This window comes from Panicum virgatum, chromosome 3N, assembly GCF_016808335.1.
Source record: "Panicum virgatum strain AP13 chromosome 3N, P.virgatum_v5, whole genome shotgun sequence".
Taxonomy (NCBI): domain Eukaryota; kingdom Viridiplantae; phylum Streptophyta; class Magnoliopsida; order Poales; family Poaceae; genus Panicum; species Panicum virgatum.
The window spans coordinates 10,753,634-10,769,493 of record NC_053147.1 but is presented as its reverse complement, the minus strand read 5'-3'; the positions used below and the strand labels follow the sequence as shown (position 1 = coordinate 10,769,493).

Sequence of the window (15,860 nt, the reverse complement as noted above, 5' to 3'; positions counted from 1 at the left end):
ACTGTTATTGAGCATAAATAATATGTCTTTTGTTTTTAGCCCTCGAGACACCGGAGAAGCCTAAAAAAAGAAATGGGACCTGACCAAAAGATTGGAAGGCGATAGATTATCATAGAAGTGGCACACGATGGTGAACCAATTGCTCCCGCTAACGCTGCCGGAAGATACATAAGGCAAAGTCGCATGAATTAAAGCAGAATTTCACAGTTCCACCGGAATCCAAAGAATTAGTTAAGGATTGGACTCCAAAGAAGATGGCCACACAATTTTTGACCGTCAAGAAGAATTTACTGGAAATGCCAGAATTTACTGGAGAACTTGAAAAGTTGAAGGGATTCATTTGTGGAATATAAGTGTTTGGATCTGCTCGCTTGGTCCCTTCTTTGATGGATCTGTTCGGGGTCACGCGAGTGACCCCAAACAACCCTTGTGGGAGGCGACCGCAACAGGTAGCGTGGTGAGCGCGTCACGAGGGTTTTACCTTTGCATTTCCTTATTGGGCTGCCTGATCCCGAGCTATCAGCATGGGGCGGCGGGTTTTGGATTGGGCCTACTGTGCGCTCCACTGTCGATTCCAGCCGCGTTGCAAGAAAAATTCAGGCCAAATTCTGGCAAGGCCAAACCAAATTTTGGCAACGACAAATTCAGGCAAGGCCAAACACATGTGGCAACAAAAGAAGTGTTGGCGTCATGGCCAAATGAAATCTAGGGTGCCGGCAAAATCAAGGAGACAAAATGGTGTGGATTTGGCATCATGTTTTCTTGTTTTTTTGTTACAACCAAACTAAATTTAGGGTAGTAAATCTAGAAGCACCAACTAAGGCCTTGTTTAGATGCACCGTGTAAAGTTTTTGAAAAGGAATCTTTTCACACTTGAAGTATCAAACATAGACTAATCACAAAACTAATTACATAACTCATATGTAAACTACGAGACAAATTTATTAAGACTAATTAGTCTATCATTAGCACATATTTACTGTAGCAATTTAGTATCTAATCATGGCCTAATTAGGCTCATTAGATGCATCTCGTATTTTACAAACAAACTATGCAATTAGTTTTTTTATTTCATCTAAATTTAATACTTCATGCATGTGCCGCACACATTCGATGCGATAGTATTGGAATTTTGAATTTTGCATCTAAACCAGGCCTAACATCGTGGGTGAAATTCCTTGAGCTTAGAAGGGTATGTGTATGGATCACATTGGAAGTTATTACGATATATGCGATACGATTGCATGTACAATTTATACATGTAAATATGAATTATAAAAATTTTATTATATATTAACATAATTACTAGAAAATCATAACCGTATAGGACTGAAAGCCCGGATGGGATTTGTTGGACCGGCTCAACAATCCCAAGATGGCACCATACTGGCAAACTCCCCCAGACGTGGGACGGGGCTGAATGCTTTGCTCGTCCTTAACCTTTCCAAACGGAATTACTAACACTAGCCTATTAACCTGTGCTCCTGCACGGGCTAACCACTAGCAGTACAGTATAGGACTTAAGAAGGCTCGAAGAACAGTTGTTATCACACGATGCAAGAATGGCGAACGAGGTTAAATGGCAAGTGGCCTTAGCAATGAGCTAGCAGCAGCAATCACAAGCAGCTCCAAAGCCTAATGTTGATGCGGATCCGACTCAGCAGAAAAGCAGTTACGCTTCCAGGCCTCACTGTCAACACCGCCGCAATCCACACGATTGAAACCCGGCACTATCCTGTGGAAAGTATCACTCAGCGGACACCTTGTGAGCTGCAAAGTCCTTTCAAGAACTAAATCTTCACAGTAGCCAACTGTACTGCTATGCCAACCCAACCAAGTGACGTCTACCATGGACAACAGATTCTGGCTGGATACAATAGAGTTGGCGTGGAGCAGGTGTGTGAGGGGTACGAGACGCTCAAGATTGAAATTTCTGGAGGTGATAGGAAGACCACACTAGCAAAGGCCATTCATGGTTACATCCTATGGGAGAAGTGCTACATCCTACTCAGGTCTACTAATCGGACATCAAGGCTAGCATCTCCGCAACCTTCGCCTTCAAGGGCACCTAGCATGATTTGAACGTCTCTGCCAGCTGCACCACAACATTGTCCTTCACCATCATCTTCTAGGCAGCTGTCAACTCATTCACCGGCGTCTCCTGCTTCACCTCCGCTGCTGCCGGCAAAGAAGCAAAAGCAGGCGCCGAAGAAGCAATCATCAGTTGAAGAGCCTCTGAAGAAGCAAAAGCAGCAGCTGAAGAAGAAAGTGAAGGAGGCTCCTAAGAAACTATGTGACGTGACTTATGAAGAATGCAAGAAGCAGAGTTAGAAGGTTAAAGAGCACTTCAAGCGAAGGAGCCAGAGAAGAAGCAACCCAAAGATTCAGCCTTTTTTTATTGGAATGAGCGAAGCAAATAGGAAGAAATTCATCATGCCTTCAGACTACGACCCCTTGATTACCAAGGCATTTGAGAAGAAGAAATCAGGGTCGTCGTCTGATGTTCCACTGCTCAGGAGCCCAAAAGAAGCAATTAATACACATGCTCGTAGTGCTACCACCAGGAGTACAACAAGATAATTAATTTCATGAAAGAGCCAGATCTCACGGTAGCTGAGGTCAGGGGCGGAGCTACGTGTAGTTGACGCTGTCAGCTGACATCGGCGACTCTCCCCAAAATCAAGAACAAAACACTATTACACACTGTTCATCTAGTGAACTGACATCGATTTTGATGGAGCTGACATCGGTAGCTTTGGTGGCTGGCTCCGCCCCTGGCTGAGGTTACAGGGTGCAAAGAAGTTGCAATACGCCTCGGAGTTGCTAGATGGAAATTTGAGATGGGCAAGAGCCTTATCCCCCCTGAGCTTGTGCATGAGCTTCCAATGCATATGCACAGGCTACATCAATGGTACATGGATGCTTCACCCCATGGCCAGTACATGCAGGGTGTAAAGATTAGAAATGAAGATTTCTTTCATGGAGAGCACATGATATGGTTGAATTTTGACAAATTATACCAACTATGCCATCAAGACGCCCTCGACACCTCTTTCATCAGTTTCTGACATCTGTATGTGGTGTTTTTCAATTTTTATTAACATAATTAGCTAATATTATTACATGCCCTTAATCTATTCCTTGTTTCTTTTGTATCATGTAGGATGGAGATTCATACTTGCAGGAGGAAATGGTACTTTTACTTGGGCTTTGTCGACCCAGTGGTTGTGAATTATGTTACTCTAAAGAACAACCCTCAAGAGACATTTAATAAGTTATACAAGTTCTTAACCACTCCACATTACAAGCACAAGATATTGTTTCCTTACAACTTTCAATGTCGTGTAACCCTTTTACTTTTGTATAATTGAATTTTTTTAACCCTAATAATAAGCGGCTATGCACAATCTTGCAGAAATCACTAAATACTATTTGTGATAATTACTAGCATGAGCTTAGCAGTAGTTATGGACTCACTGAGAAAAGATCTAGAAGATTTCAAAAGCATGACTGACTTGTTGAAAAGGTAATTCCGGTCATGTGATACATATATTTATTCATTCTCGATCATCGCAGGGTTTGGAATAAGTTCTGTGAAAATCATGTAGCTCAATTTAGTGACGAATTTAAATTAAATACAGACTTTCCTGTACGTACTGTATGCTGCTTCTGCAAGTATCATTTGTTTTATTATATATTTATATGGATACCTGATGAAAGGGCACTCCATTCATTCGCCGAAAGGGCACCTAAACCCTTTAACCTCCACCACACCTAAATCCTCTATTCACCGGCCGACGCCGCACCTAAACCCTAGCCACCACCGCCACCATCATGGCAGGGATGGTGCCCTAGTCAATGGACCAGCGTAAGCTTTCTCCACCTGTTGAATGTATTTGCATCCTCCACCTCCCTTCTTTGCATCCACTCTCCATCCCTTGGTTTTCACCTCCCGCCAGATCTGTTGAAGGATTTCGCTCTCCATCTCTTGTTTTTTCACCTCTCACTAGATCTTCTGCTAAAGAATTTCATTTTTTTTCATTTTTTCTTGCAGGATGACTTCCCCCGCAACTTCGCCTAGGTACCATCATGCGGGGGAAGAAGGATGGTGTGATAGGATTGTATGAGGTGCTCACCCAGCAGCTAAAAGAATGTGGTACTCGGCGTGGGGTAGTCCAGGGCATCAATGTTCGAGGTGACGACATGAGGGCGATATATTCGGTTGTTGAGGTTATTTACAATTCTTCTTAACACAGTTGTGGATAAAGATGTTCATAAAGACCATGCGCTCTTTGTCGCGGTCCCTCATGGCATGTCCAGTATCGGGTGTATGGTCATTGGTTACTTTTTGTGCACTCTGTTCGGCAGCTCCAGCAGCCTCCAGTCCAACAATGTTTTCCTCTCACACTGCTCCAGCACTAACTTCCAGCCACCAGCCAGCCAACAGTATTTTTCTCTTACACCACTCCAGCCACCAGCTCCAGCCCAGCGAACAGAGTGATGGTCAAAATGACAATTTTGTTTTGTTTTGTTCTTTTGAGATTAGATTGACCGTGTCTTTTCTAAATTGGAAATGAGATTAGAATGATCATCAGATGAATTTTTTATTGGAATTCTTGTATGTGGTGTTGACTATTGATCTAGTGTTGGTGCTGTTGTAGCTGGTTTTTGCTATGGGTTTATTTGGTTACTCTGACTATGCTAGTCAAACTAAGAATATAAACCAGGCTAGCCCAATCTTGACTAGAGTAATGCAATATGCTGCTGTTTTGTTTTCATGCATAAGCTAAGCTTGCATTATATAGCTACTGTTTGGTTGCTTGGCTATAAGGATATGATGTCCTTTGCACTAGATGAGAGGTAGAGTTGCCGCGCATGTCTCTCAGAGGTTCTGTTTCCCTTGAATCGCTCAAGCTCGCTAACCTCATCAATTATCACCCAGAGCACAACAAAAATTGTTCTAGGACGTGTGACGCTCAACAAACTTTTACTAATTTTAGAGGCCAAGGGCAGGGGATCTCTATTTATAACCAATGGGGGGCATGGTATTAAACAAGTGTCACTTTTCTAGAGCACTCATGAATATTAGACCATTTTCCAATTTTACTTATTACTAATTCTAGAGTGTTCCATGAAAAATATCTTCTTTTTGCATGTTGTTGAATAGTCTAGAAGAGTACCTTGCTCTTTTCAACAACTAGAACGGAATGCACGCTTCGCACACCCCATCATAAGTTGCATTATAATAGTATAATGCAAGGAATACTAAAATAATATTTTGAATGATAAATTTATAATAATATTTCATACAAATATCTTTATGTTATTAATATTGCTAATTAAATGGCATCCGTAGTCTATAGGTTCTGTCAAGTCATATATTATATTTTCCTATTAATATTAGTAGCTACCAAATATTTTATTAGGTGGCTTCGTCCGTATTTTTTAAATTTTAGTCCTTTTTGGTAAAGATTTTCACATCCAGACTCTTAAAAACAATTTGCATTTTTAGATTTTATGGGTCGGTGCCACAAATCGTGGCGACGAGGTAACACATCTCGGCGCCATGAGTCATGACGCCGAAATATTTACCACCAGATTGAGGTGGCGCCGACGTGGGAGGTACCTTGGCGCCGAGGTACCTGCAGCCTGCCCGCATGGCCCAGCGAATACCAATCAGGCCGTGTTTAGATATTTTGCAAAAAAAATTTGGGATGAAATTTTGCTAATTTGAAGTAGTAAATGAAGTCTATTTACAAAATTTTTTGCACAGATGGGTTGTAAATCGCGAGACGAATCTAATGATGCTAATTAATTTATGATTAATTAATAATTAGCGGATGATTACTGTAGCATCACTGTTGCAAATCATGGATTAAGTAGGCTCATTAGATTCGTCTCGCGATTTACATCCCATCTATGCAAAAAGTTTTATAAATAGACTTCATTTAGTACTCCATGCATGTGTCGAAACATTCGATGTGATGTTTTTTTTTGTGTTTACGGGGTTTATGTGATGAGAACTAATCAGTGTCCGAAAGCATCAAGTTTTAGTACTTTCTCTAGGACTGGTAACCTGTCAGGGTCATGCAGTATGCTAGCTGCTGTGGTACGCCTTGAATAATTTATTTTTTCTCATCATAAAATGTGCTAAAGTGTACAGATGCATCATTATATTATATATGTAGTGTGCATGGCACGGAGAATATATACGGGTACACAAATTTGTGCAAGTAAAATATAAAAAAACATTCTGTGCATGAACTCATGAAATAAGACCAACTCCAACAGACGAGATGCAAGATCTTGCCCCTCCACTCTCCTCCCGCCGCCACTCCTTCCCTCTCCTCCAGCTGCCACCGGCGCCGCCTCGAGGGGAAGCTCTGCGCCGCCAAGCTCGACCTCAAGGCCAACCTCGACCTCCGCGCTGCCAAGCTCGACCTTGAGGGGAAGCTCGCCGAGGCCTGCCCTCCACCGGCGCTCCTTCGGCGCCGCCCTCCACGAGGGCCAAGGCGCAGCCGGCGTGCGACCCCTCAACCTCCTCCTCCTCTGGTCCGCCGCCTCCTCCTCTTCTGCCGTCCGGGGCGTCTTCCGCCGCCCGGACACACTGCTGTCTGAGGCGGTTGAAGGGGCTCCTCCGCTGGCCGGGCACGCTGCCATCCGGGGCGTCCTTCGCCGGCCACCCATGCTCGTCGCCGTCCGGGCCGGTTCAAGGGGCTCCTCCGTCCGGCCGTGCAGCGCACGCCCGGCGTGTGCGTGCCACGCGGCGTGGGCTGCCGCCCCGCTCTGCCGCTCGCCATATGCATTCAAGGTGAGAGGATGTATTTTTACATCTCTTCTCTCCTCGAAGGCAAAGTGCATCATGCGGATGCCTTCTCTGTTGGATGTTAATTTGGTGATGCACAGTGAACATTGGAGAGACAAAAATGGATTTGCCTATCTTGTTGGGGTCAGACTCACGGTGTGCATGTGGGTGAACATTGTCTTTGAATTGGACATGAGTTGGCTCTTGTTTAGATGCATAAAGTTTTGGTTGTAAAATACTATAGCACTTTTATTTGTATTTGGTAATTATTGTTCCGCCATGGGTTAACTATTCATCTTGCAAATTATAGACAAATTATATATTTAGTTATTTTGTTTAATTATATTTAAATATTCATACATGCGTTTAAAAATTCGATGTGATGAGAAATTTTGTAAGGTTTTGAAATTTTGAAGGCATTTAAACAAAAGGTTGGTCGAACAAGCGTGCAAGCTGCACGGGCTCGCCAAACGTTGTGACCTTGAGGGGTCGTCAGAGGCAGGGCTAGGGGCCTGTAGATAGCCTCTGCTGCTAGCCCAGCAGCCTGCACGGCGTGTCGAGTGACTAGGAAAAGAAAAAAAAGTGACTAGGAAAAGAAGCCCGTCTCCTCGGCGATTGACCGCTGACTGTGACGCGTGCATTATTCCCCCGTCTCCTTCTAGCTCGAGTGCCAAACAGTCAGCAGCAGGCACCACGGCGCCATGGCGTCGAGGTCGGGCTACTTCAGTTTGGTGGTAAATATTTTGGCGTCATGATTTATGGCGTCGAGACGAATTAATTCGGTATCACGATCTGTGGCGCCGATCCTTAATTTTTAAAAACGCAAATCGTTTTAAAAAGGATCTAAATGTAATTTTTTTAAAAAAAAAGGGATAAAAAGTAAAAAGTACAGGCTGAGTACTAATCAAATAAGAGTGAAGTGCTTAAAGCGGAGTGACAGATACTAAAGTTGAAGGTAGGAGATAAAACGAGCTGCAGTCATGAAGTATCCAAAAGAGAGTTCACTGATGATGAGAGCATCAGGTAATGGAACAGCAAAAAGATAGCATTGTCATCAGATATAGCTTAATGGGTTTGACTTAAGCGTCTGCCCGTACCTTTAACATGGCAAAGGCGACCTGAGTGACCACGGCCCTAAACGCCCCCCATTTAGAGACGCCACCTGAGTACTTGACTTTGTCCCGTCCCTAAAAGCCCTCCGTTTCTTCGAGGCGAAAGCGGGGCCTAGAGACCGGGACTGCAATGGGAGGAGCGGATTCGGGGAGGCGAAATCGGGGCCTAGAGACCGGGACTGCGATGGGAGGAGCGGATTCGGGCAGGGAACGCCGAGGAAAAGGAGGGTGGGCTCCCCGGAGCACAGGCCGCGAGTAGGAGGCGGAGACAAATATTAGAAGTCACACGTGTGATCGGTAGTCAAAGCATTACAGAAGATAGTATAATTTTTTTGTTACGAAACTTTTTTTTTGTTATGGAATAATTTTTTTATTGTTGAAACAATTGAAAATTTGTTCCGAACCAAAAAAAAAAGTTTCAGCTATAAATTTGACTCGATCACACATGTGAGCTGATTTGTTGGACTGTTTTAGGCCCAAGACACTGTTGACATTTGCTGGAGACCATTTTCAAGCGTCAATTTGATCAGAAAATCTCGAGTGTTTGCATTTTTACATTCATGCTTATCTAGAATAATGCGAAAACTTGATGTCTTAATAAAATATGCAATGTTAGAAAATAAGCTAAAATGAAGGTTGCAAAGGCACCTTATGGTCCAAAGAAAAAAAATTATTGACCAATCAAAATGCAAGAATCAGACTCACATGGATCAAACTGTCCACATGCAGAATAAACCGATATATCATAAGCTTAGGCACATGGATAAAGAACTAGGGAACACGTGGCAGCTCACATGATGAAGTTGGAGGCGATGGGTCCCACTGGGCCATCGGCCGACTAGCCCAAGTCGCCACCGACTTTCCCTTTGGCAGGCTTCCTTGCACCTTCTTTAAGTCGATTAAGGGTGCCTCAGCTGCTATAAATTGGCCCATAAGCCTTGCACCCTCTATAATATATGAGAGGAGAGTAAGAAATGAGACACACCTCAAGTTGCAAGATCAAGCTCCTTCTCTTGTTTAGCTCTTAGGCTATTGGAGTTTAGGTGAAGTAGTAGTCTTCGGGTCCCTGAGGTTACTTCGAAGTATAGGTATGAGTTCGTCTCTAGTTCTCCTTTGTAATACTCAGTCGTTTATAATAGACTTATCTTACAGTTATTTATATTTGCATGATCTATCTCATGCAGTGTCGGATATAGATTTCATTATTAGTTTGCTTTGTTACTGTATCCTTTGCATGGTTAGACAATTACCCTTAGTTCACTGGTACCCGATCTGGTATTCGAAAGTTTGCTCTAGTATGATGTCTGTCCATTCGAAGGATGGGGTTGCTGGATGTTGTCTTTTCCTACGGTTTGTAGAGATAGCCTATAGGTGGTGACAATCATGTTCTGTGTCATTGTAATCATCCACGTTCGGTTAGGGGGTAGGAGATCCATAAAGTACCGTGATGGCTCGGTCAGATTTATCTGCCAGTTATGAGCAGTTACCCGGTAGTACTAGGTTGACTAAAGTTAGGTTAACCATATGCAAAGTATAAAGTGCTTAGTAATATGTATAATTAACTTAAGTACATTAAAACCCGAGCTACTAACTTTTTCCTATCTCTCTACCTTTAATCTTTATTTGAGCTAAGTATGAACTTTTGTGTCACACTACCTTCATCCAATATTTATCATTCAATGTTTATATTACCCTGATTATGCACTTGAATATTTCACTGAAATCAGTTTATTAACCTGCCTACACAACTTAGCCGCTGGTTTCCTTGCGAAAATATAAATGACACCCCGAAATACTATCGGGTAAAATACTACTTCGGTAATTATGTGCACTTGCGAAATGATCCATAATTCATGAATAACCTTGTTCCCAGTGATTGCCTCAAGAAATGTCACAAGCATTTCTGGTGTCATTACTTAAAACAGGTTTTTTGTATTTAGAGAAGACGTTACAAAATACCAACATATACAAAATCATGAAAATGTTGTGAACTTGTGATAGTACACTCAGGGTCACGTGCGTGACCCCGAGGAGCACCCGAGGCGGAGACGGGGCGCACGTGGTTAGGCGCCGCCACTAAAGTTGCTGCTGCCGCGAGACCTTATCCTTGCCTCACAGTTGGTCAGGTACTCCAAGGCCTCGTTTAGTTTCCAAAATTTTTCCTACACTATCCGTTACATCAAATTTTTCGACACATGCATGAAGTATTAAATATAGTTGAAAAAAATAACTAATTACACAGCCTAACTGATTAGCATGAGATGAATCTTTTAAGCCTAATTAGTTCATGATTGAACATTATTTATCAAATAACAACGAAACGTGCTACAGTAACCTTTCACCCTACTTTTCACAAACTAAACGTGCCGCAAGTGGCGTGGGAGGTGCAGATACTCGGGTCATGTGCGCGGGTGCGTGTGAACCCGCAGCCCGCTCGCTGGTGGGTGGTTCACTGGTCCACTGGTGGGTTTAAGGCTTAGTTTTCCTTTTTCTTTTTTCTCCTCGAGGTTCCAATGAAATAATTTTTTTTCATTTTGTACCAACGGAATATTTTGTTCTAGTGGAACATTTGTTTTTTCATTTTTTCATATTAGTGGAACTCAAGCTTTCTTGCGTGCAGCTGAGAGATTCAGGGGCACTGATGTGGCCACAGCTACACTTGTGAGGCACATCAGGAGCCTCGCTTATGAAATCGATGATGTCATTGCAGAGTGCTCTTTCCGGCTAGGGGAAGACGCCGATGACATGTTTCTTTTCAATGCAGTAAGGCGGATCAGACAGATCAAGATATGGTACCGGTTGGTGGAAAGGCTCCGAGACACTAACGCAAGCCTTAAGGATGCTGCAGACATAAGGGGCAGAAATGAATTGAAGGGATTTGAGAGGGGCACTTGGTTTTCAGGGAGCGGCAGCTCAAAATGGAGGTGTTCAGGATCCATGCAGTTCAAAAAGGAGGAGGACCTTGTGGGGGGTGAAGAAAGTCTGTTCGGCTGGTAAAATAAATAGTGCTCGACTGGTAGATTGAATAGTATTGTGTGAGAGCAAATAAACCGTAATAAGCAAAATCAAGCCAAGCCTAGACCAGCCGAACAGGCTCAAAGATTTCTTGCTGGAATGGGTGAAAGATGATCAGCGAAATATGATAGCATCAGTGCCGGGGATGGGTGGCATTGGCAAGACGCCACTTGCTGCTCACGTTTACAGTGTTGTCAAGGATGACTTTGATACTTGTGCTTGGATCACAGTGTCGCAGAGATATGAAGTTGATGACTTGTTAAGACAAACTGTTCGAGAGTTTCGCAAGAATGACCGGAGAAAGGACTTCCCAGAGGATGTTGATGTGACAGATTATCGAAGCCTACCAGACATAATTTGCAGTTACATAAAAAATAAAAGGTACATTCTTGTTCTTGATGATGTGTGGAATGTGAATGTTTTAATTTGATAATAAAGATATATTTCTTGGTGGAAATGGCCGGATAATTATTACATCAAGAATTTACGAGGTGGCACGATTGGCACCAGAATCAAACATTATTCATTTGCAGCCACTGCAAGAGCGTGATGCACAGTATTTGTTTTATAAAGAAGCCTTTTGGAAATGCAAAGACATGATTTGCCCACAGGAGGTGGAACACTGGGCTAAACTGTTTGTACAGAAGTGCAATGGCTTACCAATTGCTATTGTTTGCATTGGCCGACTCTTGTCGTTCCGAGTAACAACTTATATGGAGTGGGAAATGGTATACAGAGATATTGAGATGCGCCTCTGCCACGATCCTTTCATGGATATGAACACAATCCTGCAGGTTAGTTTGGAGGACTTACCACATAATATAAGAAATCGCTTCTTGTACTGTTGTCTTTACCCAGAGGATTACGTGATGCAAAGGAAGTCTCTAGTACGACTTTGGGTTGCCGAAGGGTTTGTCGAGAACATTGGGCTGGGGGCATTGGAGGAGTTTTTTTTTAAAGAAAAGTTTTATTAATCTTAGACAATTACATCAAGATGATACAATCATAATAAAATCCAATCCGGTCTCTGCATAACTAAAATGCACACAGCCTATAAAGTAAAATAAACAAAAGAGCGACATGACAAAAAATCATGCCGTAACAAACTACAACATACAACTTCATCTTCAGCTCCTTTCCTCCTTCATTACCATAGCAACACCTGGACTTCGAATAAGACTCCCAAGACAACGCCACCAACGTGGAAACGGTACGCGCACACACTGCCATTGCAGTGACCCAACCAATTAAGACCAGATCATAGGTTTTCACCCTAGAGAGCAATTCTTCGGAATCCAAACAATGCCTTCAGCAAGACCATTGACAGGTACACCCAATTAAGGTCAGACCTTAGAATTTCGTCCTGGTACCGAAGAATTAGTACCGAACAAGTACCACATAGACAAAGTCACCTGGTGCTGCTCCCCCTTCTTGCCAAGCCAATGCTACCAAACAGACCAAACTTGGCCCACTTCAAATAGCCACAAACTCCAAGTCTAGCAAACCATCTGTAGCCTCGTCTGCCGCGAATACTATGCTACAAAGTGGCCAATATGGATATGTGCATAGTCCACCGGAACGAAGTGCAGATGTAACCCGTCTTCAGAGTAAGAGAATCCGCAGATTGAAGCCAAGATGACACGAGCCTCTGGAACTGCGTGGAAGACACAGGCGAAAATATGATGAAGATGTTGTCGCCAGAAGTAGTCGTGAAACCCTGAGCTAGCCTTTCCGTCATCGAAGCCAGAGGCCTTCACGATGAGGAACAGCCGTGCCCGGGAGGAGCCCCGCCCACCACCGCAGCACCAGAGCAATCCCGCTCGCCGGATCCGCACACCTGGACGCCGGATTCGGCCGTCGAGGCTGTGGAGTCACCGGGGACGAGCACGCCACCGCCGGAGGATCCGTCGGAGGATGGCCGTTGGAGATCCGGGCAAGAGAACACCGGATCCGCCCCTCGCGAGGCCGGATCTACAGCCCTGGCCGACCAGCCTGTGCATCCCCTCCACCAGGCGAAAACCCGCGCTCCGAACCTCCACAAACTGGGAGGAAGAAAAAGGTCCCCACCGCCGCTTTCCTTGCCCTCCGCCGGGCTTCCGGCGTCAAGCTCCGGCAGTGGTAAGTCTGGGGATGGTGCGGGAGGGCCTGGCGGCGGCGAGCTGTGCGCCGCCCGAGCCGCCCTGGGAGAGCGACGCCCCCCGCACATGAAGAAAATTTTGGCAGTGTCTATGACCCCTTGAAAATTGAACTCATCAGAGAAGCAAGGCGTGTATCTACTGAAAGTGGAGATATTGCACATGTCGCCGAAAATGCCCCACATCTCCGTTCCTTGCTTGTTTTCCAGAATTCCTTCACCTCTGCTTCACTTCGTTCATTGTCAAGTGTCAATAAGCTGTTATCTGTTCTGAACCTACAAGATAGTTTAATTAAGCAGCTACCTAAAGAGGTGTTTGACTTGTTTAATTTGCGTTTCCCTGGTCTGAGGCGAACTGATATTGCAAGTCTTCCACGATCAGTCGGAAGGCTGAAGAATTTGCTTGTTCTGGATGCCTGGAAGTGTAAAATCATGAAGCTCCCAGCAGAAGTTACAAAGCTTCGTAAGTTGACACATCTTATTATAACTGCCAAACCAATTCTACCATCTTTGCAATTTGTACCTTCTGTTGGTGTACATTCTCCTACAAATATATGTTCCTTGATGAGTTTGCAAACACTACTACTGATGGAAGCTAGTGCTGAAGCGGTCCGTTGCATCGGCGCTCTTGTAGAGTTGAGAACATTTCGCATCAGCAAAGTGCAAGGTTGCCATTGCAAAAATCTGTTTGAGGCCATTAGCAATATGACTCATCTTACTCGCCTTGGAATACAGGCAGCTGATAACCAGGAAATGGTGCATCTCAATGCACTTCAGCCACCTCCATTCCTTCAGAAGCTTTTCTTGCTAGGGGCATTATCTAAGGAATCACTTCCTGATTTCTTCTCGTCACTTGGTAATCTGAAGAACATCACATTTCTAAGGCTTGTTTGTTCAAGACTTGACAAAGACACATTTTCTTGTCTGAAGGGGTTACAGTGGTTGGTTAAGCTTCAGCTCTATGATGCATACAGTGGCGATGAGATGTTGTTCTCTGCAGGATCATTTCCAAACCTAAGGGTACTGAAAATAAGGGGAGGACCACATCTCAAGGAAATTAAGATAGAAAGAGGGGCGATGATGAGCCTAGTTGATCTCAAGCTCCTACTCTGCCACAATTGAAGATGTTGCCTGATGTTATTGAACATTTAAGCACTCTTGAAGAACTGACTTTGGATCACACTGCAGAAGAACTTGTCGAGAGGGTTCGGTGCAGGAAAAAGATGACGATTTCTCATGTCCAGCGAGTTTATGTTGGATTTGTCAGAAATAGTGAGCTAGCTTTTGAAAGGATAATATAATGAACTATGTCATGACAATACTCATATGTCATTCGGTTGTGGTCCCTTATTACAGGCCATCTGTTGGCCATTGATGAATAAATGAAATCCAATTTTGTTCCTTTCTTAGTCTGTGCTTTCTAATTTGACTTCTATTTACACCATTTGTCGCTGCGGGAAATGGGCGACTACTAAACTACTCGATTGCTCGTTTGATGTGCACTTGATCGGATATAGTCTAGCACGCAAAGACTCGAGGATTTAGATTGGTTCTGGCCGAATGTGCCCTACGTCCAGTATGGGGGGTGGTGTTCTTGCTCTATTGCTCTCGAGCCCGGGTGCTCAAAGTTCAGAGGGGAGCTTACAAGCTGGTCAAGCAGTGTCGAATCTCTAGGAGTCCAACCCTTTCCTACGTGGGGGGCTTTCCCTTTTATAGTCCAAGGTGAGGCCCCCGTTTACATATATCTAACGCTGTATCTTGGCACCGTCGGAGTGTCATTCGTTCTTGTCAGTCGTCGGGGCCCACTCGGTCGGCCGGGAGTGGGGAGGCTTGATCCTGGCGATCTTCTTGGGCAACGGGTTGTTCAGGTGCTGCCCCATCCTAGACCAGTCGTGGCGGCCCGGTCGCTCGGATGGTCGCTCGGGGGTTACCTCCGGTCTTGTCCTCCTGGGCCTATGTCCCTTATTTGCAGGGCCACCTCATGCCTCCCTTGTGTAGCCCCTGCCAGCGAGACGGCACGCCCGGTGAGGGGTGACTTATCGAGGTCAGGCCGGGGGTGTCCGGTCACACTCGCTAGCATAATGGGCTGGTGCCCAGGGGCAACCATCATTACAGTGAGGGAGGGGATGTCCGTTGACGCCCTCCTCCTATAGTGTCGCGGGGCCTGCGAAGGGCGGCGCTATCCCTTTGTCAAGGAGTCCTGTAGCCTATGTCTGCGCCGCAAGATAAGGGAAGCCATCGTCATGGAGTCCGCGCGGAGGCCTGGCTTGACCGGCACGCCTGTCAGGGAGGGCGTCTGTCTTGGAGCGCACGACCCGGGTCATCCGGCATGGCTCTGACCCGAAGCGCCAGGTCGGGGGACTGCCGCGTGTCCCGGGAGGTCGGGCTCCCGGCCGCGCTGCCTTATGAGCGAAGCCAGCTACCCACGCGAGTCGACGGGCCGTGTCGTGCCCGATCCAGAGAATTTATTGGGCTTCCTCCTCTAGGAGTCAGGCCCGTCAGGTGCCCCGGGTTTACACCCCCGTCAGAGGCCCCCGAGTGGCTCTGTGATTTTTGTAATCGCGGAGCCACTAGACTCGGTCTTGATGACCCCTGGCGGAGGTGTCCCATCCGCCTGCCCGTGTTCCCGGCTTTCGGCGTGCGCCAGTGCTGGCGTGACGGGGTCGCGTCGCTCTTGATGGCCGGCCGGGGCGCTAGTACCGTGGAATCTCGAGGCCGGTCATCGCGTCTCGTCGCCACGCTGTGGATGCCTCAGTTTTCCCCTGCTCAGGACCGCCTCCCATTGGTGGGTCGT

General features: G+C 45.3%; 1 pseudogene; it reads left to right on the top strand.

Annotated features, from left to right (window-relative positions):
* The first annotated feature begins 1,821 nt into the window (after positions 1 to 1,821).
* Positions 1,822 to 14,367, top strand: LOC120667533 (annotated as a pseudogene).
* Positions 14,368 to 15,860: the final 1,493 nt, after the last annotated feature.